The sequence below is a fragment of the Heterocephalus glaber genome, unplaced genomic scaffold, assembly GCF_053883595.1.
Source record: "Heterocephalus glaber isolate CG9 unplaced genomic scaffold, H.glaber_assembly_v1.0 deba00001111, whole genome shotgun sequence".
NCBI lineage: Eukaryota > Metazoa > Chordata > Mammalia > Rodentia > Bathyergidae > Heterocephalus > Heterocephalus glaber.
In genome coordinates this window covers 2,218,330-2,242,265 of record NW_028258194.1, presented here as the reverse complement: position 1 = coordinate 2,242,265, position 23,936 = coordinate 2,218,330, and the positions used below count along the sequence as shown (strand labels likewise).

Here is a 23,936-nt window from a genome sequence, read left to right as displayed (position 1 = left end):
GTATTTTAGGGGACTTAATAGCAATGTGCTGTGTACTGTAATAATTTTAAGAAATATTTTAAACATTCACAGTATTTTTTACCACACCTTGTATCTTCAAGTAAAGTCACTTCACCATAGAAAAATGAATAACCTTCAACTCCTCACTGTCATAGTTTCTTAATAGAACTGATTTTTGCCACACATTTGCAGATTTCCTCTCAATCTAGTTAATAATGTATTATCTAAAATTATTAGAGCTCAGCCCAGATTTGCTTGCGATGATTAAGAGGACTGTCAGACAGAGGTGGCTGGAGCTTTACTTGACACCATTTTTTCTTGTGAGAAAATTTGGATTTTTGGACATGTCGCCCACCGTGACCTACATTCTGCAGCCCTTTCTCCCTGAGCACATGGTAAGAGGTTAGAAGGCCCACGTGTTACTGAGCCTAGGTCGGCTTCATAGTTGGTGGCATTTTACCCTGTTCTTGTTGTGCCTGTGTGACAGGCAGGTGCAGCTCTGGGAATGACCTCGGCGGTGCAAGCTGAATGACAAATGTGGGTGTGCATCTGCAGGTCCACGTGGTAGATGCTGAGAATATTCATCTGGACATGATCCCAGCCCCTAGGCTAGTGCCCGATATCAGTCTAAGGCCCAACAAGACGCAGATTAAATTGTTAATGAAGCTGAAGTAAGGGTTTGTCTTGTTCTATTTTCGTGTGCGTGTGTGCGTGTGTGTGTGAGTGTGTGTGTTTTCATTCTCTTTGAATGTCACTTGATAAAGGGTCCCTACTGTTTCATGTGAGCTGTGAACTTTGATGGTAATAGGAGATGCCTTAATATCAAAGAGATTAGGAAACATGTTTCTAATCAGAGAAGAATGTAATCAATATAAATTTTTTAGTTGTTTACTCCTCAATATCAAGCGGAAAGCATTCCACTGCTTCCTCGACGCTGCTGTTACAGTTATGGCAGGAATTTGGGGCCGAAGAGGTGGTTCTGACGGAGTGCAGGGAGGCTTCCCCGAGGATTTGCCCGACAAGAGCCCTCGCACTGCTGTGTCTCGGTATGCCACCTACGACTCGACCCAGGACCTCAGTCTGTTAGGAGCAGAAGGAAAATAACACAGAATAGGGCAGTCTCTGCAATTTATGCCAAAGAAACAAGACCGGCGGGAGAAGGAAAGACGCGTCCGCCAGTGGCTTACTGGTGCTCCCCGTGGAGGGGCACCGCTGCCAGCCGGGCTGGGCGAGTCAGGCCGGGCACTCCCACCTTACACACCTGCCGGGGAGGCGTCCAAATGTGTCAGCAGCACTAAGGTGGCAAACACTGTTCTTGCCAGATTTGCCTCCGTAATAACGTTTGCTTTCAAATTATAATGAAGTTTTATAGCCATTCCCTCAGTGTTCATTTCATCAGCAAGAAATTCTTGAATTGTAGATTTTATAATAATTAAGATATAACCTGAGAAGAAAGACGTATGTTTTGTCTGGGTGCTGAGTTAATATTTATTCTGTGAAAAAAAAATCGAGTACTTAAAATGCAAAGCAGAGAAAATCTGTTCTTTTCTCTTTTTTTAAAGTATGAATTTACTTAATTTTTAAACATACGCCAGAGCTGGCACTCATGTTCAAGGCACAATGGTGGGTAAAATATATTAATAACTAAATATTTCCATGAGAAAATGTCTTAGAAAGTTTCTAGCACATGACAAATATACAATAAATACTTTTAAATCTTATATTTTAATATAAACATTTAATGTAAATAACATTTTCCCATAGCACAAGTTTCAATTCTTCCCTTTTATTCTTGCTTTTCCCTGAAAATCTACTCTTGAAATCTTCACAATTATTATATGGGTATGTTACGTGAAAGAAAACTTATTGTATGGGTTTATGTATTTATATATGTATATACAGTGTTAATCATGAAAATAATAATACAGTCTAGTATTTTACAAATTATACACATTATTAATATTCCTATCTTAAACAAGTGATTGCTATGCAATTGAATTTATCAATTTTCTTTTTTTTTAAAGAAAATTCTGGTATGACATTTTAAAGAAAATAAAAATACTCACCTTGAGAATGAGAAATTCAATAAACCTAAGATTTGGAAGGGATTAAGAATTCATGTACTGATTCTATGCTAAAGTTTTTGGAGGTCTGGATGAATAAGAAAACTTCTAAGAATAAAATAAGTAGAATCGACCCAAGAAGCAGTAGAAAACATACCTCAATAAATAATAAATAAACTGGAGGTGAAGTCTGAAAAGGTGTTGTGAACTATTTTCGGAAAGATGCTAGACAGACCATTTTGCACATAGACATTCTATCTGCAGGGATATGCTGTCCCCTGATACTTAACAATCCCAACACAAGAAAATATGCCTTAATTTGTATATATAGGATAATTCTGATTCCAAAACCTGGCAAATACAGTCCAGACACAAAAGGTCCATCTCACTTACGAATGTAGGTCCCAAATTCTGAAATAAAATACTAATACCATCAATTCAGTTGTATATAAGAAGAAAAAAATGAATAGTTCAGGGTTTCCTGAGTATTGGAAACATTATTAAGATTTAAAACTCCATTCCCCTATTTAATCCTATCAGCAGATCAAAGGTGAAAATCTCAATCATCTATCAAATTAATATGTACTAAACAAGGGTTAGGTACAAATTCAATATTTACTCCAAACAAAAAAAATATGGTAATAGAGTGGAAATCTAATAACGTGGCCTTAGTATCCTAAAGAATATCATTTTCAAGCCAAATAATGCACAGTGCACCTCTGTGGTCCCTCCCACGTCCAAGGTGGCTATGGTAATCCATTGCAGCCTGCTCCTTCATGAAGAACACACTCGGCCTCATGCCACTGCCAACAAACAGCCAGCAGTCATTGGCCAGTGCATTCTTGAGAAGGTATTTCGTGTCATTCTTTGCACTAAGGACAAGAACCCCATGAGGACACCATGGTTCTTACATTTGATGTTTCTCTACTAGCACTGCCTGTGCAATCAGGCAAGAAAAAAAAAGACAGAAAAAGTGCTAAAATCAGAGAGAGAAAATTTGTTTGATTTTTTGGTTTTGTTTTTATATTTGCTTTTTTGACAATAATTTAATGGCCCACTGAGATGACCTAAGAAAGTCAACATAGCAAAACAAAAATATATCACAGTTCATAATATTATTTGGCTGAATACTGAATATATACATAAGAAGTTGATATCAACAGTAATTGCAGGCTACCTTTTTTTGTCTTTGTTTTTAGTTCTTAATGCTGTGAATTCCATATAGTAGATTCCCACATAAGTGTTATGAGTTTTCACCTAATGGGAAAACATTATGATGAAGACTTTTCTTCCCATCACATTGAAATGGAGCTGCAAGCAAGCATCCAGGTGCAGGTCACTGTATCCCTTTAGGGTGGTTCAGAAAGAGGTGATCTCTAGACTGATGGAACAGGCAGGTGGTAATTCAGTTCTTTTATTCACTTCCTGCATCTCAGAAGGCCCCTCCTCCTGTGTTTTGTGTAGAGGTAGACTCTTAACTCTTCAGGTACCCTGTGTTAGTCAAAAGTTTAATAAATTTGCAAAATAATTACTTTCATCTGCTGTTTTTCTTATTTCTTCTAAGCTTCATAGTGTAGCATAGTTTGAAGGGACACAAGTCTTGTGTAATTGTTTTCTTGGTGCCCTGAATGCCCACCTAGTGAGCTGCAATGCTCACCACGTGGGTTTAGAGTGGATTTGGTTCCAGGCTGCACAGAACGTGAACGGTGTTCACACATGGTGGGTTTACTTGTTGCACACAGGAGCAGGGTGTCCAGGGTGATTGACAGCGGTCGCATCAAGGGCCTTTCCTGCTCTGCCATCCCCAGACATGGCTTTTATCCTGGTGTCACAGATGATGGATGCATTTGTAGGCTTCACGTGTAGGTTTCAGATGGAAAAGAAAGGGGAAGCAGCAAAGTCTTAAAGGAACATGTTATATGGACCTGATCCTTCCAGAAAGCTTTCGCAGGTGTCTAGCCTATGGGTTTGGACATCTAAGTCCATCAACCAGAAATAGCACATGTGGTCTCCATTGCTTCAGGCAGGCGGGGACTGTGAGGACTTCACCCTTCCCATGTTTTTCATAAAGGAAAGCCACGTAGGTCAAAGTGGTTTTCTGATGGTCATCCATAGTATCGGCCTTTCTAAGTTCAGGGCTGGAGACACATATTTGCTTAGGGTAAAAAAATAAATAAAGGTAGAAAATGGGTAGAATATATTTTTTCCTTCCCAATATATAAAATCAAAGAAGTTTAGAATTGCTAATATGTAAGAAGACACACAAAAGCCTTGTTTTAGACCACAATGCATGTCAAATAGTAAGGGAAGTGAAGACAAATGTCTCACAGGAAAAACGACAAGGGCTCAGAGGAATGTCTTCTGTCTCCCCTAGTGAATGCCCTCTGTGAGCGCCCTATGCTCAAGTCCTTATGGAATTCTGTTGGCAGGGAGCAGAGTTAGTGGGAGGGGCCAGTGACGCCTGGCTGACAACTTCTCTGTGAGAGCCTCTTTCTCTCTTCAGGACAGGCTTCAGGGGACTCTGCAGGCAGAAACGGGAAAGAGAACCTGCTCACTCTCTCCCAGCACTGTGAGCTCTGACAGGAATCTCCTCAAAGTCTTATGCTTGGGAACTCATGGAATTCTCAGGCCAATCCCTACGAGATAGGTGCTGCCCTAAATTCCCTTTCTACACAAAGGGGTAGGTTCCACGGGGAAGCTAAAGGCCTTACCTGGAACCCCGGAGATGCAGTCTGACTGCAGGTAGCGGCACTGTGACCTCTGGTGAGGAACCTTCCCTCTGCCCAGCCTGCCACACAGCGCTGAAGTACTGCTGAGCAGACCTCAGGAGCAGGGCTGGCTCCTCCCGCCGGGCACCCTGAACACTGCACTTCCTGCACCTCTCTTCTCTGTGGGGTGCCATAAGTTAGAATGTACCTGGGTACATTATAACTCTGACCTCTGTGATGCAGACAGATGACATTAGGCAATGCAAATACACACCCCATGTCTCCACCGCAGTAGCGCCTCCCAAACCCATGAAGGTGGTATGAAACAAATGTTTGTGCAGATAGGATTTGATAAATAGCAGGTTTTCGAATTCCTTGTACAAACAGAATTTGGTAAACACCAGGTTTTCTAATTCCAAGATGACCCTGATAAAATGAGGAGGATTTTTGAACAAATGGAATTATGCTTTAGAGGTATCATTCTTTATCTTCTTATGCAATAGCTTTTCTCTGAGAAAAAGATTTAGATTATTTCCTTAGAACCTTGTGTATGGGCCCAGCATCCATCCTGCTAAATGTGTAGTGCATCTTGCTGAGAGGCCAGGCTGGTCTTTCCATTTCTCCAATTCCTTTTGTGACTGTTTCCTGATGCAAGGCTGAGTTTCTTGGAGCAATCTTGCTGTTACAAAGAAGCTTTGAGCCTCCAACTCTGGAACTGTGTGATCAGTGAAGATCTGAGCGGCTGCCTGGCTCTCAGATCAGACTAATTCCTGAGGAGGTCTTCACCTTCAGGACTGCAATGTCTGGCGGGGCCAGGACCCGAGCCCGAGGCCGAGCATTGCCCAAGCTGAGGCACCTAGAGTAATGGCAGTGAGCCCTAACACCTTTCATTCACAGCTGGATTGCAGGCATTATCTGTGAGGTCGAGGAGGCCTGCTGGAATTTTTCAGGACCTTGTGGCAAATAAGAGGGAGAGCTTGGAACATGTTAAGTGCTCAAAAACAGGTTCTGAAGGTAAGGGATAGAACTGTTAGCAAACCATTTCCAAGTCACATATCCTCCATGGATTGCATATAAGTACAACACTGACTACAAACCAGACATAAAAGGTATAGATCTCCATGAAAACTTACTTTTCAACATGAATCAACATTCAGAAGACATCACGTATTTGGTGGAAACTCTTTATTATTACCTAGAAGCCTACAAAGTTCTAATATGGAGCTTGTTAGCTGGCCTGAGATGGTGGCATTGTGAAGATTACAGTCCACTTTTCAAAGGAACTCAGGCCTACACACCCAGACTGCCTGTGCTATTACAATATTCTCTTTAGAAGAACTCTGAAGCTGATGAATTTTAAACAAATTGGTCACAACTATTATGATGAAAATAGTAAAGAAAATTTAAGCCTGGCATGGTTATGTGACTTCTGGCCTTCCATATGAACACAGCCTTACCCTTTGTTTTGATATTTGCCATAAACTGCTCTGATTAGAAACTGCTTATGCTATACTAATGCAGAGCTGTGAAAAATCTCCTCAAGATAAATACATCAGAGAAGATGTGTCTAAAGAATTAGTTGGATTAATTGTTTTTACAAGGTATGAAGTAAATGATGACCCTAGCTCCTATGTATCCACATGACAGAAATGTGTCACATCACACATGAACATGGTGGTTTGTATACTGCTTGATAGCGAGAAGTACACATACGATGAGATAAAAAAATTCCTGTGTATCCATTGCCCAGTCCCAAGCCAGAGACCTTAATGTCAGGCAGTACATTGCTGACCATTACTACAAAGATTCCCCAGCAGATGAACTGCAAGATGGGAGGAGCCCTCTGCAAGGTGAGACAGATTCACAGAAAACAATGTTCATTGGTATCAATTGTTTCCATGATATCATAAACCGACAGAAGTCAACTGCAGGATTTGTGGCAAACACCAATGAGGAATTACCAATGGTACTCCCAGTGTGTCTTCCAGGAGCCTGGACAGGAGCTTGTGGATAGGTTGAGCAGCTGTTTGGAAGCTGCCTCAGGTTCCTGATTTAGAAATGTACACCAGGAGCCAGATTCTGTTGTGGTATATTGGTATGGCATAGGAGATGGTCAGCTTCAGGCCTTGCTTGACCAGGAAATATCGCAGCTTATGAATGGCTTAAGAAAGTGTCAAGTCAAGCTAACTTTCATTGTGGTGAAGAAACGAATAAACAGGTTTTTTGTTCAGTCTCAAGGAAAACTTCAAAATCCAGCTTCAGGAATTAACCAGGGAGGGATGGTGTGACTTTCACATTGTGAGTGAGTACTGCAAACGTGGCACTGCCACTCCCGCTCATTGTAATGTTCCCTGCGACACAAATTGCTTAACTTACAAACTATGCCACATGGACCGTAACTTCCCAGGCACCACTCGAGTTCCTGCTCCTTGCGATCATCCCCGTGCACTTGATCACTTCGTGGGGCAAAGCATTCAACAAGAGCCACAGAACTCACTGCCACACTGTCTGTATCACCTTGAGCTACAGAGAAAGACCTGATATGGAGCAGAAAACCACAAGTGGCACATTTATCACTTCTTCCCTTGAAGCTGGACAACTGAAAGAGTTTCCTAGATTGGCAGCTACTTCGTATGCGTGCTGCCGAAGCGAGCACGTGGCAGCTACTTTGTAATTTTGATTGGAAAGAGGGGAGTGTTGAATGGTATGAAAGAGATGGCAAAGCAGAAAAGAAAACTGTGCTAATATCCAGCAAGAAGCCCTGAAATGGTACTTGTGACTGCTTTTTATGTCACAAATTCCACACGAGGCCATTGAGTGCGACTGAGAAGTTGTATTTGTTCAGGTTTTGGGTCTGTGTTGGAAAAGCTGGAGTGGACCCACTCCAGTTGGATTCAGTGATGCGGTCTACTTTCAGCACTACCCACTGACTTTACAGGAGACTGGCTTTCGGAAGGGTGGGGGAAGGGAGAGAACGGACAATAAAGAGTTTGTGTCTTCCAATTTACCTTTTCTTTTTTTTTTGGTACTGGGGATTGAACTCAGGACTTGTGCTTTCAAGGCGGTGGAACCACTGAGCTAAATCCCCAGTCCTTCAATTTACTTTTGAAATGTTAAAAAGATTTTATAACTAAATGTGCCGGAACACTTTGCATGACAAGCAGTGGCACTCCGATCCTTGAAAGGATTAGTCAACCCATGGTGGGCCTGGTGATTTAAAAACTGGCAGTTTAGGAAAGTGAAAACATTTTTCCTCTTTTTCCACAAAGACAGGAAATTAAGAAATCCTTAGCCTTTCTGCTTCTGTTTCAAGTGTGATATTGTTAACTGCAATACGATCAGAAGAATCTTAAGCAGATTGTTTAGATGAAGTCATCTGCTTTTCCTAAAAGCAGATACATTTTTCTCTCCACTTAGAACTCTTTAAATAGACTCCAAGCAATGTATTATGAGAACTTTGTATTATGAGTATTATTTTGGGAGGGGAAGGACTAGCTTCAAAGATACTAGAAAGAGTATTTTTGAGAACAATATGTTTGCTTTAATTCTATGTCAATGAATTTATATTTATAACTTGAACCTGTTTCATAAAAAATAAAATTAAATCATCTAAGAAAATATAATACAGGGCCAGGGATTTAGCTCAGTGGTTTCACCACCTGCTACGCAAGCGCAAGGACCCGAGTTTGATCCCCAGTACCAAAAAAAAAAAAAAAAGAAAAAAAGAAAATATAATACAGGTAAAATTGCACTGAATGGTACTACCAAGGGTGCTTAATGTAATGGAAGAGGTGGGCCATGATCAGATGTGCCGTGCCAACATGTTCTTTTCTGAGGTTAGAATTTGATTTAGGATATTACTTTCTAGAAATCTGGGCAAGTAGTTTGGGAAGAAAAAATGGAAAGTTGTTATTAAAATGTATTAAGTGTTTTCTCTAAGTGCAGTATGTACAAATATCACTTATTCCTAGTACTGTTAAATGATGTAATTCAATAAAATATTCATGTTAAAATCATAAAAAAAATCTTGTATATGTACATTAAAAACATTTTTCACAGAACTGAGAAAATTCACTCAAATTCTTCAGGTTAAAACTTCTTTGTGGGTATTTTTTTAAATCAGCGTTTTACTTCTGGATGATAAAGATTTTATGGGCTTTCTTTCTTCTCTACTAAATTTCCATATGCAACTTATACCAACACATGCTTTTCTATGTGCAATAAATATAGCTGTATATATGCAGAAGAATGCTGTTTCGCTAGGATATAATCCAAATTCTAAAATTAAGAAAGGGAAATCTTATTGCAAAGTTTACCCTAAACCTCAATAAAGTAGCTACTCACTTTACTTTTACTATTATGAGTTCCACTGTTACCTTGCTCTCCTCCCTTTCTGCATTTAAAATGCTCATCTGTCACTTTCTAACTGATGTAATTGTTCCTTTATCATTTTCCATCACAATATCAATGTTTTTCCATGGATCAAGTTTACATTTTATGCCTCTAACTTATTCAATTTTTTGTTAAGCTTTCCATAAATTCCAGTCATATATTTTAGTACTTTTTTTTTGGTACCAGGGATCGAACTCAGGTCCTTCCGCGCAACACCACTGAGCTAAATCCCCAGCCCTACAATTACCATTTTTAAAAATGTTTGGAGTGTGGATTGGAAAAAGGGAAACTGGAGAAGACCAGATGACAATATTTGTAATTGTGGTAATACTAAAATGTACTGACTACTAAGTGTTATCTCTTCTACGAGCCATTTAAGAACACAATAAACATGATCTCATGTAACCTTTGCAATAACCTCGTGAAGTAAGCATTTTATTAGCTTTCACATAAAAGAAATACTTGCCTAAAAAGAGCTTCATTAAATGGCCGAAATTGGATGACCACGACGTGCAGGAGCCGGGACGGGAAACTCGCTCTCCTCCTCACTGTCCCGAGCCGCCCTGGAGGCCAGCCAGGAGGGCTCAGGGCCTCGCGGGAGCCAGCAGCCAGCTGCAGGCGGAACAGCACCCTGGGCCGCTCGGCGTCAGCCAAGCCTTCTGCAGGAGAAGCAGCCAGGGATGAGCCCGGGCTCTAGGTCGGGGCCCAGGCCACACAAGGGGTGATGCCCCAGGAAGGAGTCAGGCCCTGCGGCCTGGTGAGCAACCCCCAGCAGCGGAGTCGGACATGCCAAACCTGCATTTCCGAGAAGGCAGCCCTGAGCTGCAGAGGATGAATTACGGCACGAGGGAAAAGTGGCAGAAGCAGAGACAGTGGGCAGCCCACACTGGGATCGGCATCTCAGCGGCCTTTACGTCTTCTCCGCAAGCGAACAAGAGTTTAACGCACAAGCGAGAGTTTGATGGGAAGCACGCAGAGGTGGGCTCTGGTTGGTGCCTAGGCTGTCCTAGTCCTTTCCTAGAGCAGCATTGGCAGGGGTCCTGAAATAAACCAGGACGCCTTCCTTGACAACAAAAAGAGCGGAGCGGGAAAGGCGCAGACTGCTCATACTCTCAGACTTTAATTGTGAACTTAAATCAACACTCAGCTTTCATGCAGTGTTGCACCAACCCACGCTCCCTGGTGTCTCCTGGGTCAGCGCTGTCTGCCGAGTCCCTGCTGCCCTTCCAGCTCCCCGTACGGAGCTCTGCCCGGAGCCCGGCCATGCCAGGTAAGGAAGTGCAGCTCTCACAGCTTGGTGCGTCAGCTTCTCATCTCCTACACTGCGGCTCTCTCTTCGCTCTGAGGTGGAGAAAGGGTCATCATCGCAAGCAGAAATACAGAAATAATAGGCTGTCTCAGGAGGCTTTCCTGCTTAGGGTTAGCTTCCTTAGCTGTGCAACCTTCACTTCCGGTGGAGCGGGGACTATTCAGAGCTCTAGTCCACACAGAAGCATTGAATCCACATTACATGCCTAGGAAACAAAGATGTCAAAGAAATTTTCCTAGAAGGTGAACTGTTCAGGAAAAACCCCTCAACTCCCTGGCAAATGCAGTGTAGCATGCAAATGTGCTAGGCGATGATTCTCGTAAGTAGCCGCATTGCTCTTGATCTCACAAAAGGGTCTGATATTAACTTTCAGTGACTCTCGTCTGCCAGCTTCTGGGACCCCCCTGAGAAGTCTGGTACAAGGTGTCTCCTGCCATGCTCCGGGTGCAGCGATACCCAGAAGACGCTTCTGCTTGTAGCCTTGGAAGAACCAGATGTGTCGGGAAGATGTGGCATCTCAGAGACAACACGGCCAAAGGGAAAAAGGGCAGCAAGAGGAAGAGTGACAGAACCTGGTGAAATGAAAGAGAAATGAGGCGCAGGGACCGCTTTTCTGCTAACTGTGGCCCATCCATACGGGACACCACAAACACGGTGACCTCCGACACTCAACGCTGTTGCAAGCATGGCCAGGAGCAGAGAGCTCACAAAGCACCCAGGCAAACCTGCTGCTTGCAAAAGCAACCAGTGAAGAGTTTCTGCAGGCGAAGACAGTCTGCACAACAGCACTTGCAAATCAGAAACAAAGAAAAATAAGTAACACTTCAAACGGGCTTAAATTTTCTCAAATATTTGTGTAGTTGAAAAATACATCATGAATCAGAAAAAAAGAACCAACAATAGAAATGAAAAAGTAACAAGAAGAAATAAAAGGAGAGTTAATTGAATTCAGGAAGAATAGAAGAAAATATAAATTCATATCAGACAGGAAGGCTAAATTAAAAAGTGATCAAGAGATAATGTTTCAATGAAAATTAAAAGCATTACAGAAAAAAATAAGAAAATAACCAAAATGATAAATGAATTTAAAAAAGAAGTGCAAAGTTTCACAAAATGGTTAAAATGGAAAATAGGCAGGAGAGGTTGAATGTAAGTACAAGCAAAACAAAAACTAATATCAAAATGATAATCTAATAAAAGATCCAGAATTAGAAGAAATAAACCCATCTGTTGAAAAGAAACTGTGGTTTCTTGAGAAAATCGACACAGAATGATCAACTTTAAGAAAGATAAAGAAAAATTTCTCTAGTCTTCCAGAAATTCCAAAAATGTAGTTCTTATCAACACAAAAGCAAAAGGCTGCCAACAAATTTCTCAGATTCATCATACAAGGCAAGATGAGATTGAAGCTGAATTTTCGAAGAAATGCAAGGAAAGAAAGTGTAGGTTGAGCATACAGTAAGTCTCTGACTTATGAATATTCCAGGATGAACTGTCACAGATACAAGCGGACTTCACGTTAACAGCATTCATCGATGCAAACAAGCCTTAGAAGTGCTCATGTGTCTTCGGACGCTGTCACAGTGGTGCTGCCGTGTGCTCACTGCACAGTGCGATGGTGCACAGTAGCCCAGTGCCCAGTCAGAGCCCAGCTGTCAGGAAGCACGAGGAAAAGGAGAGGTGAGGTGGAGGGGCGGCTGGGAAGTGCAAAGCAGGATACATTGTATATTTGTGGGAAAGGTGTAAGACTCACTTTGTCAGGCTTAAAGGTGTATAACACTCATTTTGTCAGACTTATGAATGAATCTGACTTACAAACATTCTTCCAGAATTCATTCCTAAACTGGGGAGTTACTATATTACAGCCAGCTTAGCCATGGTTTAGTTATCAAGGAAAAAGAAAACTAGCTTTGATTATGCAGCCCTAGAGGAATATGGTACACACACCTTTCCTGAGAGCGCTATCCAAGTGTGAGCTCCATTCAAATGAAACGTTTGAAACAATTCAGTGAAAGGACTGAACACAAGGGGTCTATATGTGTCTAATTGTACAGTAAGGAGTAAAACAAGGTGGGAATATGGATTAAAGAACCAAGGAAATTATCAATTCTGACCAAGTTACAAGAGCACAACTTCCAAAATGTGAGAAGGAACAGAAAATGAAAACAGACTAACATAATTGATTGACTGGCAAATTGATCATAAATGGGAGTCATGGGTCACCATTTAAATGTGAAATAACAAAATGATAAGTAAGTAAAAAGGAAATTAAGGGTAGTATTAAAAAGTATTTGGACAAAGTAAACCTTTAGAGTAAAAATAAGCATTTTCCTAAATACCAAAAGCAATTGAAATAAAGCAAATGGAAAATAACAGACATAGAACTGAGGCTCAATTGACTTATACACACAGTGTAATTCTAGAAAAATTTCCAGTGAAGTTCTTTCTTGTTGTATGCTTATTTGTTTGTGGTCGCTTAAGTTGATGCTCTATTTCATACAGAAAAATAAGCTCAAAAATATCATATTTGCCCTAAAATAAGGCCAGGTCTTATATCAACTTTTGCTCCAAAAGACATGGTAGGGCTTATTTTGGGGGAATGCTTTATTTTTCCCATGTGCAACAATCTACACTTATTCATGTACAAAACTCTACATGTATTACTGGACAGAATGCACATTTATTAAAATACAGTAATGTCATCTTCTGGAACATCATCATAACTCTTCAAATCCAGAATTCTGGCCTGCATTCCTTGTGACTCCATTTCCTGTAAATGTTGGCCTGGTCTTTCGTGTCCAGCAGCAGAGCTCTCCTTAAACGAACACTTCATGTCCATGTCGCCTGCTAGTAAGTGCACTGGCAACACAGCTGTCAGCGATTTCACCCCAGGAATTCTTCACCCAAGTCACAACCTCTTGCGGGCTGGCTTCACAGTCTCCATGAAATCGAGTGTTAACTGAAGACTTAGGAGACAGGAGTGGCAAGAAAAATGATGACAGTTAAGGATGATGGTCCACAAAAAACAACAAAAAATTAAAGACGTCAGAATTCAGGAAATGATTCCTTATTCCATGAGTTCATAAGTACTTCATTATAACACAAAACATGGTGAACTATGAGGATTCATATTAGACACAACCACAGCTGCTCATTGTCAAGTGTGCATGTTACTTGTACATTGTGTCTGCACTCCGATTGGTCCTTCAGCAATAAGTCTTTAGTTCATCTGTTTATGAAGGTGTTTACCTCTCATCCAAAGGTGCCCATTTGGGTGTTTATAAGTACTTACTTATGATTTATAATGTCATCTGAGGATTAATTTCAATAACATTACTTGTTATTATTATAATTATTATAATATTATTAATATTATTATTATAATTATAATTATTACTTGTTATTATATAATTATGTTTAATTATACATTAATACTATCATTGTAGAGTTCAGAACATCTGTCATGTGTCACAATGGCTATCAGGTCCTAACCTGGGCTCCTTGGGGCCGCTTGTATTATGAGCATGGTGAGGAATCATGCTGGGGCTTATTTTCCAGTTAGGTCTTATCCTCGGGGAAATGTGATACCTAGACCTCTGAGTGAAGACCAGCCCCACTGTTTCAGGAGGGGTAGGGGCCAGCAGTGCATTCCAGGTTCTTATTGTCCCATCTAATGAATTGGTCAGGACAATTGGTAATGTGAAAGATTAGTGTTTATTTTAGAGCAGAAATAAGAAGAAAAGGAAAAAGAAGTACAGAATAAGTGCTCAGGAAGAAAAGGGTGCTTTGAAGGAAAAAGAGGACATGTCCTGCAAGCAGAGCAGACCCCTCAAGAATGAGAAGGCAGTGGTGACAAGTGGGTTGCTCCCATCTTCTGATGTCTTCTTGATAGCTGATCCAGGTGGTCCCTCCTGATGCAGTGCTAGCAAACTGGTGCCATGTCCGAGGTCAGTACCTGGAGCAGGGCTCAGTTTGACCTCAGGTGAGGCTCAGGACTGCTGCTCTGTGACGTGGGCATCCCCTTCCCAGCTGGCCAGTCATGCCTTCTGGTCTAGCCCATCACCTAGCCAAGTCTTCTACTTCACTACTAGATGAAGCCCTATGATAACCCCGGTTAGGCAGTGGGTACTTGTAATCCCAGGACTCTGAGACTGACTGCAAGTTTCAGTCCAGCCTGAGCAGCTTAGTGACTTAATGAGATCCTGTCTCTGGAGAAAAACTTTTAAAGGCTGAGGGTGTAGCTCAGTGAGAAGAAATCCAGTAGTAAAAGAAGCAAAAACAAACAGAATAGATCAGAGGTCATTAAACTAAGCAAATCTGATCTACCACTTGTTTTTGTAAATAATTTTTTTGGTGCACAGCCATGCCCATTAATGTACATATTATCTATGGCCACTTTCATGTTAAATTAGTAGAGCTGAGTACTGGTGAAAGAAAACACAAGGTTCACAAAGCCACAAATACTACAACCTAGCCCTTTACAGGAAAAGTTACCTGACTCCTGAAACAAACAACCTAGAAATAAACACAACCACATAGAAAAGGTGGAATCTCTAATCACTTCAGCATGTAAAGTCTTTTGAATAAATGCTATTGGAAAAATGAGTAACCATCTGGAAAAAGATACAATTAGATTCATTCCACATATGTGGAGTGTAATGAAACATTGTGCAAGTGCTAGAATGGGTTCTTTCCTCTATGAGCTGGGTATAAGAAAAGTCTAAAAGTGGTTAAAAATCTGAACACAATAAAGAAAAGATTGTTAAATTTGAATACTTTAAATGAATACGGCAAAATCCTCAAGCACATTAATGTTAAAGATAAACGTGGGCACAGTTTTTTAAGAGGTTATTGAGCAGACGGTGATTCTTGAAGCAGGCAGTGCAGACTAGACATGGCAGACACAGTTATAAACTTTTACAAGGCATTCACAAAACCAAGAGAAAAGAAATACTTTTGACTGGTTAAAGTAGAAAGTTCCCAGTTCAAGGTTAGTTTGGGGGTTTCTGATTGGTTAAGCTGAAGGTTCATGTTACTGTTTGTGTTGATCAGCTTTTCAATTGCTGGAAGAAAATACCAGACACTCACAACTTAAAGGAGAGGCTTATTTGGCTCATGGTTTAAGAGGATTCAGTCCACAGTTGGCTGCTCCAAGGCAGGAGCATTGTGGTGGGAGGGCATGGCTGAACAAAGCTGCTCTGTTCATGGCAGCCAGGAAGCAGAAACCAGGGGAAGAAACCAGAGAGAAGGGTTAAAGAATTGTCACAGGCTGCTTGCTATTTATCTGGTGAGGACTTTATAATTTTAGAGAAATCAGACAGCACCTTGATCAGGTGATCAAGTTTAAAACCCTCAATGAAAGAAAAATCAAAACTGCAAGTAATATCCTGGCCGAGAATAAGTATCCTAGTTTAACCATAAGAAAACATAAGGCAAACCCAGGCTGTGGTTATTCCCATTTGAAAGAAGAGGCTGGGTTTGTATTGTTCAAACTGTCCATGTCATAAAAGACAGGGAAAATCTCTGTTATTGTTCAATATTAAAAGTCTAAAAAAGCCGAGGCAAAAACAAAACCTGCCCCTAGAGTAAATCCTATGCCAAAGAAGGGAACATGCTGCAGCAGACAGCATCAGGTCCCTTGACACAATAAGGATACAAACAGCAGGTTGAATCCCTGTATCAATGCTAAATTTGCCAAACATAATTACTGTATTCTATTTTTTAAGAAGATCTCTATTTTTAATATACATGCCCTAGAGCATTTACAAATAGAAGGTTATGATAGTTTTATAATATTCTTAGTATTGCAACTTCACTATAATTTACACATTATTGCCAAACAGAAAATTTTTTTAAAATGAAGGGGAGACCCATTACATTGCACCATTTTGGGTTTACATCTCCTGCCATCTCCTCCTCCCCCAACAGCAAAAAGTTCTACCACTCTTTTAGAGTATGAATTGTGGTCCATATAATGACAAATTAATCAGTGGAACAGAAAAGAGAATTTCTAAAAATATCCAAACATTGATAACTCCTTAAATTTTAATAAAGGATAGAAAATGGTAAACTGCTAGATAACTGTCAGTAAAAAGGAAAAATCAGCAACACCCCATGCAAAGTCCCTGCTGCCTCTGTCCTTCTTCCCTCATCACATTGGAAGGAAAGAGGTGGACAAGGGCAGACCTGGAGCATACAGGCAGGGGGTAGGACAGAAAGAGGCCTCGAAGGGTCCTGGGATAGTCACTGGAAAGATTAAAAGCACATTAAATGTGAAAATACTAAAAGTATAACCAGGCACAGACTATAGCGGAGAGATTTCAGAGTCCACGTGACTTACATGGCTTTATGTGGATGCAGGCAGGACCTTAGATTTAAAGGGACAGATACTACTCAGAGGTCAACTGTCTTGCAAAGAAAAAGGCAAACCCTAAAGGACAGTCTTTAAATGTGTACATTCTGGGACAGAAAAGGCAAGAAAAATAGCCTTTGGTAATTCAATAGTGAAACAATTAAGGACCACATAATCAGAGGGCTCAGAACACCTCTTCCACCAACAAAGGAGAACAAAACACGATGCACATGAACTGTATCTGGAATTTGCTACACAGAGAAACAGATGCCATTTCAAAAGGAATGTTGTAAAACACCACCAATAGTAAAAATTTTCAAAGCTAAAGGACGATGCATAGAGAACTACTGCAGAAAATCAGAAAGTAGAATTTCACATACATCAGGTAAGGAACATACTTCCAAAATAATATCCATGAAGCAGAATATAGCTTTAAGTTTATAGTCAAGCAGAATTAAGTATGCTGAAGTATTTGTAAAAATTAGAAATCACATTGTGACAGAAGGTCTAAGCCTGAGAGAAGTAAACACACAAAAAATTAATAAAAACAATCAATTGAGTCTAAAAGAAATGAAGAAAAAGATAAAATTCTCACAGAATCGAACAACTTATTTGCAAGTACCAAAGAGATAATCGACTCAAATGAAAGTTTACAAAGAGACAGCAGGGAAAGTAGGAAAGACAACCAAGAAAATGAAAATTTCATAAAGGAAGAAGTTTTTAAAACTCCAAGAGAAAGTAATAGAGATGCAAGACTTCAGAAAAGAAATAATATTGGAATCTTTAGAATACATAAAGAAGAAAAGTAATGGAAGACAGCTAAAGGTTAAAGTTAAACTCACAGAAAGTTTTCATAAGTAAGAAGATAATTAAGGGCACACATAGACATGGCTTCCTGATACCTCAGAAGATTAAAGCAGAATGAGGAACCCATCGACATATCCTAATAAAGTTATTAGATTTCAAAGATAAAAACAAACTCCTCAAGGTTTCTAGGCAAACAGGTAACATAATTTACAAACATAATGGAATTGGACTAATTTCTTTAAAAGTCATCTGGTAACGCAGGGAAACAATTGGGCAGCGCTTTTAGGAAACTCAGTGAAAGAAAACGCAGACCAAGGGTCTTGGGTTCAGCCAAACCATCTTTCCAACTTCAGCAGACTCGCTGTTTCAACACAGAGAAAGCGGGCACGGCTGAACCCACTGCAGGGACACCGAGGACCCACAGGCAGGATTAGGGCAGGGAACTGGGCCCCTTAGGAGGGGAGCGGGGCTCTGCCGCTCAGCAGCAGCTGACGCCGGCGTGGCCTGCTCGCCCGCCCGAGCGGTCGGTCGGCGGCTGTGCCCGCAGCGCCCCGTCCTAGGGCGGGACGCCGGGCCTACAAACGCCCAGGCGCCCCGCAGCCCGCGGCGGCCACGCGCCCACTGTCCGCTCGAGGGTCGACCCTCGGCGAGGGGGAGGTAGGGGGAGGTGGGTCGGGCCCCACCCCCTAGAACACGCCTGCAGCCCCAGGTTCGGCAGGGGCTCGGGTCTGGGCCGCCCACTCCTCCAGAGAGGCTCTTTCACTTCCTTGTGCGACACCTACAGTAGAATTACTGTCTGCCTCCCCTTCCTCGGTCCACAGGCGGGGTGCAAGGCCAGTCTGAGGACCCCTGGAGCCCTCCCAGCCCCGCGGCAGGTAACCGCACCAGCCATTCCTAGGGCTTCTGCTAGAGCAGCTCAGCAAGTCACCCAGGCGGGCCTCCTAAGACATGTGGATGGGTCTATAAAAAACGAAGTTGCTTGTAATGGTGAAAGAATAACATAAAAGTGTTAGCTATTTTGACAAAGTGAAATTAATGCAGACATTGGGAAGAAGAAGAGAGGGAAAGAGAATGCTAACATGTGATATTAACAGATAAAAGGATTACTATATACTAATAGTTAGAGGTAAAAGTCTTAAAACACTGATTAAAGAATTTTAAAAAGTAAAAATGCCAAAATAATTATGAAAATAAAAATACGTATGTTCCTAAATGTCAAAAAACAAAAAACTGGGGCTGGGGATTTAGCTCAGTGGTTTCGCCGCCTGCTGCGCAAGCTCAAGGGCCCGAGTTCGATCTCTGGTACCAAGAAAAAAAGGAAAAAAAAGAAAAAACTATATGTATAAGGATGCACGTAAATGTATATTTTTATTTAAAAAGAACATGTATAGTAAAGTATATATCCATGTATTTATGCCTATATCTATATCATCTGTATCTACATATGTAAGGGACATATAACTCATAATGAAGTATAAAGTATAAAACAAAATACATATAATCATAAAATATGATAGAACTGACAGGAAATATATTGCTCGCAACAGAATAAGTTTCTTATTCAAAGAATAAGATGTTGAATTTGGTTCAGGAAATATGACCCAAACTTGTGCTGTTTTGGGGAGACACACTTAAAGAAAATGTCGTAGAAAAACTAAAAATCAAGGAATAAATACCAAACAAATGCGCACATAAAGAGGGCAGGGTAGTTATTCTACTGTCACACAAAGAATTCAAGGCTCCAAGGCGTTAGGTATGAGGAAAGATACATTTTAATGCTAAGGGCTGCGATCCACAATGAAGGTTTAGCTCCTGTGAAAACTTATGCACAAATAAAACTGCAATCACCTTTATCAAATAAAACTACAGGTCATGTAAGAGGACATGGTTAGAAATGTACTAATGAATGGAGACCTCAATATACCTGTTAGTATAAAACAGATGAAGTAGACAGAAAATAACCAACAAGCTGATTTAAACAGTTTAATAAAAATATACAGTATATTTAAATTTGAAAAATTACACTAAAAGACATTCTGCCATTAATCACCCGCAAAATACTACCCTCCGCTTGGACACACTTGCCTCTTTGTTATTGCCACTTTTGAAGGCAGATGACATGGACATTTATGCTTCAGATACACTAATCCCATCATTACATTTACAGTGAATTCTACCAAATAAAAACATGGTGCATCCTCATCCATTTTAGTCACAGATCTGATACTGGGTGATTTCTGGCTCTTCCTCAAAGCCAAATGACCAGGAAAGATCAAGATTTTAAACTGATTCAGGACATTGAGGAAGCCATGAAAGTGCAACTGAAGACACTCAGGAAAGAGGACTTCTAGAACTGCTTCAGGAAACGGCAAGGATAATGAGATAAATGTATTGAAATGAAGGGAAGTGTTTTCGGGGAGGGGTTATAGCAGTGTACCTTTTCATGTAATTCATTTAAAAATTTAAATTTTCACCATATTTTTTGATGATACCTTATATATCAAAACCTATATTTACATAATAGGGAATATATATCGTGCTCAAATACCACATCTACAAAATGGATCAAATATTAGCAAATAAAGAAAACATCAGTAACTTCCATAAAGGAGAAATGTTACAACACATAGGCCCAATACACTAAAGCTTGAATTTACTGCAAAAACAAAATTAACAAGAAACAAAAGGCTCTTCCACCTGGACATTCCTAGCATTTCTTATTAACAACGCCTGCATGAAAAGGAAAATATAAACTGAAATCATACAGTTTTTCAAGTGACAATAAAAACACTACATACTAGGATCTCGGGTAGGAATTGAAAGCTGTGATCAAATGAAAATTTATTCCATTAAATATAAACATTTATCAATAAAAATGAAAGAAGACAAATAAGTGAATAACTAAACTCCCAGCTGAAAATGTTAGCGGAAAGAGAGCAACAGAAATAAAAGTGGGACACAAGAGTGCTAGCAAAATAGCCACACTCTGTTTGTAAAGCAAATGGATACTCACAGTGGTACCGGAGAGAATAGCGGGGTCCACTTTGCAACGGCAACCTGGCTCCCTAACAATTTCCCCTCCCATAATTGCTCCTCCCATGCAAGCAAAATGGTCTCAGCCACATTCTCTCTTTTAACAGCACTTATGCCTCAGCTTTTCCTAAGGAGCTGTCATCAGGCGTGGTGCTGTTATTGCCCAGAGAAGCGTGAGTTTTAAAATCAAAGCAGGTGTGAGTGATGATCCATTTGGGGATATACTATTAGCAATTAATTGAACTATCATGCAGAAGCTTTTAAGCAAAAGCCTTCTCCCCTCTGCGTTAATTTTCTGCCCCCTTTTTTTTTTTTTTTGTAGATAGCAATGAATCAGAATGAACCTCTTCATATGCTGGTGAATTATCCAGGACTGAAATGATATCCAGATCAAAGCTATCCCAGCATTGCTGTAATTACAGAAGGCAAGTGCATTGTCAAGTACAGATACAAGGGCTGTCATCTAACTGCACAGAGCTACTCATGGCTCATGCAGCACACGGAATTCACTGGGCCCAAAGACTTAGTCTGGTACCGCTGAGAAGGAGAAAGTCCGTATTTGAAAATGCTCTAGAGATCACCTTTCTTAGTTAACTTGGCCTTACGATGATTCAAAGGAAGAGAAAGTGAGAAAGGAAAGTGGAAGAGGAGGGAGAGAGGGAAAAGGAAAGAAAGGTTCTTCTCTCTTGCATTAATTCTTCTGCTAGGTGCTTTCGCAAATGTCATCTCCTTTGATAAGCACCCGAATAGTGTAGTAAAGATGACATTTCTTCCCATTTTGTATTTTAGGAATTTGACCTTTTAAAATATGCATGAGGTTATAAAGCTCATAGGTGAATGAAACAGTATAAATTCATATTTTTCTAAGAACAAAGCAAAATGCTGTATTTGCCTTTGTATTTCTCTGTTCTGTATTTTCCTATGTCCCTCTCACTCTTCCCTCCCTCACGCCATAGCATTTCCTGACTGGGGTGGGGGGCTGTTCTGCTGGAAGAATGGAGCGGGAACCAAAGCCCTGATCCCCCTGAGCATTCTAATGGGGAGACAGGTGTGTGCACAAGCGAGGTGCAGAACTGAGGGAAGGACCGGTCGTGGTGTGTGATGCAAGGCACCTAAGGTAGGAGGGTAACAGAAGGTGGCAGTGACCTCTGCAGACTGGCAGGGTGGTGGGCAGATCGCTCTGAGGAAGGGACAGTATTCCAGGAGACACTCTTACAGGGCATGAGCTTGTGTGTGGCAGCAGGGAGAGAGATTTGAACACGGGTCAGAGAGGATGTAAGGACAGGACTGGGTGAGAATCTGGAGACTTCAGTAAAGATTGGGGGTTCTATTTTGAGGCGGAGAGGAAACTTGTAAAGATTTTGAGCAGAAGGTTGAAAGAGCCTACTTTCAAGTCTGGAAATATCACCCTGGAGCAGGAGATCATAGCAACAGTGGACTTTTTTTTTTGGCGGGGGGTGGGTTACTGGGGATCGAACTCGGGTCCTTGAGCTTGCGCAGCAGGCGATGAAACCACTGAGCTACATCCCCGGCCCCCAACAGTGCACTTTTTAAACCATCACCCCCACCTCCACCAAATTCATCATCTAGGACCATAAAGGAAAGCCTGCAGACTGCGTCTTTAACTAAGTGATGGGTAAAACCTGGGCATAGTTCGATAGGTTCCGAACTGTGGGAAAAGGCCAACCGCACACGTGTAGAAAGAGCAGAGCTGGGGTGGTCTAAGCCCTACCTCAACGTCACTCTCTAATACAATCAGAAGGAAACTTCAGAAATTATCTGCTAGAGAACCTGCTGACTTTGTAAAACAGTAGCTTGTGTTACTTTTGTTTTAGAGACCAAATACGGCAGACACACGGCTGGTGGTTGGGTGGAAGTTAGGGTCAGAGGCTCTGGCGTTGTTTGCGCCTGGGTCCCATTTGTACTGCACAGCACTTGTCAGTACTGCTGCTAGGACTCGTACCGACAGCTCTGTACAATAAAGGAAGGGAGGGCCAAAGACTGTGTGGAGGCCCTTGCAGGGAGAGGGAAATTGAAATAGAAGAGGAGAGAATAAAATTCACTGAAGAGCCAGGCACAGTGATGCACACCTGTAGTCACAGCACCTGGGAGGCTGAGCCACTAGGATCACTGTGAGTTCGCGGCCAGCCTGGGCCACATAGCAAGACCTTGTCTAAAGCAAACAAACCGAAAAACAAAAATTCATTGGGTAGGAATTATAAGGTATAATCCAGTGTTTGTTTTATAGATCTATAGATCGATCTAATCGTCACACTAATCCAGTCAGGTAGATGTCACCCTAATTTACCGGGGAGAAAAGCTGAGGTCAGGAGAGGTTAACTTGCAGACCTGCAGAGGGAGGAACTGAAAACTGGATGGTGATTTTCCCCTGTTCCCGTCACACTGTGATGTTTGTTTGACCTTTCCTATGGGTGGTGCATTGGCCTGTGTGTTTTTCTCTAATCCATGCTAGTCTAGCACGGAAGCTCTCAAACCAGGAAATTAAGTAGGACACAGAACAAATAGCTGAAGAATCGGTTGAAAGTCTGATTTAAAGTAATACATTTTAGGGCAGAATTTATAGAAATGAAACCTAAGAAATGTTGAAATCATACGCTTAGTTAGCTATTCTTTTCAAAACTTGGAATGACTTGATCAGTTTTAGAATTCTTGTTGAGATTCTGAATGAACTGGCATTAAACCTATTAATTTACAAGAATAATCAATACATTTTCTGTACTCAAGAGCATATGCCTGTTTTGATTCTTTCGATAAATTCTCTTTATATACTTCTGCAAATTCTTTTTGAAATGTGTTTCTAATTTAAATATATTATTGCCACTATGATTAGATTTTCTTGAAATTCTCATTCTATTTATCTGAAATACAAGAGATTAATTTTTGTATTCTCAAACTGTAATCATATGTATCATGTGATTCTTGGAGTTTTAGAGGAGGGATTAGAGTGCAAATATGAGATCATCTGCATTTGGTGAGAATTTTGTCTGCCTGTCACTAGATATGCGTCTTACCTGGCTATCTTCATGCAGGTTTAGCTGGAAATGTACAAGCAACCTGAATCGAGTAGATGGGGAAAATCCATCTCCTGCTTCTGGACTCCAAGCCAATTCTCAGTTACCTTTCAAAATGTGATCACTGGGTACTAGATGAGGATGTTTCAGTGTATGTTATTGCTGCATATTGATTTTGTAAGATGTTGGGTTTTGATTTGGTATTTTATATGCATCCATATTTTGGTCCCATTCATGGCC

The 23,936-nt window shown here is 40.9% G+C and overlaps 2 pseudogenes; both read left to right on the top strand.

The window, feature by feature from the left end:
- The first annotated feature begins 344 nt into the window (after positions 1-344).
- Positions 345-6,415, top strand: LOC147828390 (piwi-like protein 3 pseudogene; annotated as a pseudogene).
- Positions 6,416-6,442: 27 nt separating this feature from the next.
- LOC147828389 (piwi-like protein 3 pseudogene) lies at positions 6,443-7,059 on the top strand (annotated as a pseudogene).
- Positions 7,060-23,936: the final 16,877 nt, after the last annotated feature.